The sequence below is a fragment of the Uloborus diversus genome, chromosome 10 (assembly GCF_026930045.1).
Source record: "Uloborus diversus isolate 005 chromosome 10, Udiv.v.3.1, whole genome shotgun sequence".
NCBI lineage: Eukaryota > Metazoa > Arthropoda > Arachnida > Araneae > Uloboridae > Uloborus > Uloborus diversus.
The window spans coordinates 57,143,966-57,148,756 of record NC_072740.1 but is presented as its reverse complement, the minus strand read 5'-3'; positions in this window follow the sequence as shown (position 1 = coordinate 57,148,756).

Genomic DNA, 4,791 nt, shown 5'->3' with positions numbered 1-4,791 from the left:
TTTCATTAAAAAAAAACAAAGTAAAAACTTATTAGTGATTATCATACATTTTTTTAACAGTCTATTGAGCAAAAATGAAACTCCTTCTTTTAAAATTCCTGTTGCATCAAAACCGAGTAGTATTTAAAATCAAGTTTTGTATCGTGTAATATCGAAACCGTGTTATAATAATTGCATATTTGGTACCGTGTAACATCGAAACCGTGTAGTAGAAGTACCGTGTTTACGAGAGACGCCTGTATATGTGTGTATGTTCCCTATACAAATCCACAGTTTACGTCGGATCTGGACCAAATTTGTCAGGCAGGTACTTGGGCGCCCGAGAAGGAACGTAGGCGGGTTTTCAAACGCCAAAAAATAGCCGAACCGTTCGAATTTTAATTTTAGGACCCGAAACTGGCATCAAATGGCTCTTTCTACTCGAAATAATTATCCGATCAGTTTGATTTTGGTGTCATTCGAAAGCGCGTGAAAAACACCTAAAGAGTTCACTCATTTCCTTCGAATTCCAAAAAAAAAAAACGCTGTAAAATCACCGGGAAAAAACAACTAAAAATCACTTCTAAGCCTAATGGAACACAGAAATTTCCTTTGTACTAAGAAGTTTAAAAGCTTGGTTGACAAAAATACAGAGCCGAATTTAGCTCCACGCCGCCCTAGGCATATCTGAAATCTGCCGCCCCCCCCCCTCAAAAAAAATGCAAAATTTCCGTGATTAAAAAAAACCGCAAAAAATAGTGTTCCAGAAGTTTAAACTATCAACCTTATGAAGAAAGGATGGCATTTTATATTCAGAGGTGCCCCGATGGGTCCCCTGTGACCTCCCAAAAATTCCTTACTTCAAAAATTTGGAGACAAAATTGCAACATTGATATTCTTTTTTCTTTTTAAAATTTGTAAACTTATTTTTTACTGATGCTTAACGTTGCTTCCGATTAGGTGTAATGAATTTATGATATTCGTCCATGCTCATATTTTATCATTCACTTAAATTGAGAATTGTTTTCATCAATGAAACAACAATTTAAATAATTTCCTCTGTGTAATACGTTCACTCACTTTATGTTTCTTATCACTCCTTACGAGTCTTTCCACGTCAACTGAAATAATTTTTCAAATCGTCCCCACTCGACCATTTCGGATTTGGATGAAATTGTATAGAGGTGTAGAGATGCCTTTGAAATTAATCTATGTAAATTTTCAGCTTCTTAGATCTAAAGCCTAAGGATCTAGGATCGCTGAAAAATGTGATCCAAAATGGCGGATCAGCTTTTTGCGTCAAATTGCAAAGTTCAGACTACGTTTGCAGAAAATTTTATCTTGCTGGTAGCCTGAAATTTTAGGCGTCAAAGTACAATTAGTCGTTAATATATTCAAGTATTTTTGTGAATTTTAGCAGGTTTGATTTTGTGCAGCATGCGCGTAAACTTGTGAAAAAGCGCGATATGGAAACATTTTCCCGGATTTTAAGTTGTCATAAAATCTGAACAAAAATAATTCAAAAGCTCGTGCTTCGTGATTCTATTGTAAAAATACTTGTTTTTAATGGGTTACAGTTGCAGAGTTTTAATATGTATTTTCTAAAAGATATTGTCATCCAAAGTGGCTATCAAAACCGTTCGAGTGAAAAATAACCGATTTTCAAAGCGCTATAGCTCAGGTTTGTCACCTCGCATCTTCTTTTCGTTAAAAGCATTAGAAAGAACAGATATTTTCCTTTCAAAATAAGTTTTTTTTTCGATGGTGTTCTTTCGTTTAAGGATAAAAAATTGAGCTCGAAATTCTGTCTTTCGTAACGAATTGCCATGTTTAAGAGCAGTTTGCGGAAGCTTTTGTTAAACTGGAAGCCTGTTTTTTTAGGGACTTAAAATACTTTTGGTTTTCAATATGTTCTAGCATTTTTATGAATTTGAGTTATTAACTTTTGAGTAGCACGCATGCAAAGTCGCAAGAAAAACGCAGAGGAGAATTTTTTTCCTGGATTTTAGAATGTCATAAATTCTGAACAAAAGTGATAAAATAATTCAAAAGCTCGTACTTCGTAATTCAATTGTCAATATACATATTTTTAATGGGTTATAATTGCAGAGCTTAAATGTGTATTTTCTAAAAGATATTGTCATCCAAAGTGAATATCAAAATCATTCACATGAAAAATAACTTATTTTTAATGCGCTGTAGCTCAAGTTAATCACCTTGCTTCTTTTCATTGGTACCATTAGAAAGAACATATTTTTTCCTATCAAAATAATTTTTCTTTGCGATGATGTTTTTTCAGATAAGCGTATAAAAATGAGCTTAAAATACTATTTGTCGTTAGCGAGAAACTCCTGTTCCGCAATAAATAAAGAATGGTGAATACTGTGGAAACCGACTAATAATGATTTTGCAACTGTTATAAGTCAGAAATTGTTTTTTATTTATTTTTAAAAAGATAATTTGCAAATGAAATATGATAGAAGACGAAAATTATCTTGTTCTGTCTGATGTATCAGTTTATTTTCAGAACAGGACATTTTTCTGTTTCTATCATATTTAATTTGAAAAAGTACTTTTAAAAAGAGAATTAAAAAATTATTTCTGACTAATAACAGTTGAAAAATCCCTGTTAGTCAGTATCCACGGCATTCACCATTCTTTATTTATTGTAGAACGAGATTTTCCGGCTAACGACAAACAGTATTTCAAGCTCATTTTTTTACGCTTATCTGAAAGAACACCATCGGAAAGAAAGACTATTCTTATAGGAAAGAATATGTTCTTTCTAATGGTACCAAGGAAAAGAAGATGCAAGGTGACAAACTTGAGCTACAGCACATTAAAAATGGGCTATTTCTCATGTAAACGATTATGACAGCCACTTTAGATGCCAATATCTGTTAGAAAATCAATATTTATTCTATGCAATTATAGCCCCTTAAAAACTTATATTGATAATAGAATTACAAAGTATGAGCTTTTAAATCATTTTTATTCAGAAATTATGATTCTAAAATCCAGGGAAAAGTTTCTCCACTGCGTTTTTCTTGCGAATTTTCATGCGTGATGCACAAAAGTTAATGAACTCAAATTCATAAAAATACGAGAACATGTTGACAACCAATAGTACTTTCAGACCCTAAAGTTTCAGGCTTCCAGTGTAATAAAATTTTCTGAAACCTGCTCTTAAACATGGCAATTCGTTACGAGAGACAGAATTTTGAGCTCAATTTTCTATCCTTAAACGAAAGACACCATCGAAAAAAAAACTTATTTTGAAAGGAAAAAATCTGTTCTTTCTAATGCTTTTAACGAAAAGAAGATGCGAGGTGACAAACGTGAGCTAAAGCGCTTTGAAAATCGGTTATTTTTCACTCGAACGGTTTTTAAAACGGTTTTGATGACAATATCTGTAAGAAAATACAGATTTAAGCTCTGCAACTGTAACCAATTAAAAACAAGTATTTTTATAATAGAATCAGGAAGCACGAGCTTTTGAATTATTTTGTTCAGATTTTATGACAACCTAAATTCCGGGGAAATTTTTCCATAGCGCGCTTTTTCACGAGTTTACGCGCATGCTGCAAAAATCTAACGACCTCAAATTCACAAAAATGCTTGAATATATTAACGGCCAATTGTACTTTAGACGCCTTAAATTTCAGTATTCCAGCGTGATAAAATTTTCTGTAAACTTAGTCTGAACTTGAGAATTTGACACAAAAAGCTGATCCGCTGTTTTGGATCACATTTTTCAGAGATCCTAGATCCTCAGGATTTGGATCTAGGAAGCTGAAAATTTGCATATAGGTTAGTTTCAAAGCCATCTCTACACCTGTATAAAATGTCATCCAAATCAGAAATGGTCGAGTGGGGACCAGGTCCACGCCAACTCTGATCGGCGCCGTCGTGCAAATGTCTTTTGAGCTCCTTTATGCATTCGCGTTCGGGAAAAAATATAGTTAACACCTGAAGTGAGGTTTTGTAGACAAACATGAAATGGGAAAAAATTCGTTCGGCATTTAGTTTATTAAAAAACAATGCGTAAATATTTTATTTTGGAATACAGTGTACTTACGTTATTTCGAGTTCAATAGCTCTTATGATTTGCTGCTGCGTTTTGGAAAAAGGAAATACAGTGAAACCTGTCTATAACGATATGTTCCTATGTCCCAGCAATGTCAGCATGAATAATCAAACTGTCTATAACGATAACCTGCCTATAACAATATTTTTTAAGGTCCCAGCAGTATCGTTGTATATCAAAAAGGTAAACGCATTACAAAAATATCTCTCTAATTGATGGATAATTAATCAAACTTTTGTGCCTATAATTATGACAACAGAGTATTGATTTTATTTCGAAACTGAAGTATAATAATGTAGAGGATATTCCACCATAAAATCTGAAACTAATGATTCTAGATTACAGAATCGTTAAAATAGGTTTTTTTTAAATAATTAATACACAAAAGGTAAAAGAAAGGGGGGGATGGGAATCGAGCCGGATGACCTTTGATTTACGCCATCAACCAAACTTCGAGATTACGATCCACCTCACATTTCTGAACTGAATCGAAATTGCGCCCCCCCCCCCCCCACACACGTTTGACAAGATGAGTCAAGGGATTCTTTTTTTTATTTTCTCCGAGTTCGGGGATGCTCAACCGGAATTTTTTTTTGAGATTGAAGCTTTAGAAATGCAATTTTAGGCCACCTAATGCGATTTTAAGGGAAATAATGGGATTTGGAACTCGACCGGAAAGTTTTCAAAACTGAAGTCTCACAAACGCATTCGTAGGTCATCTTTGA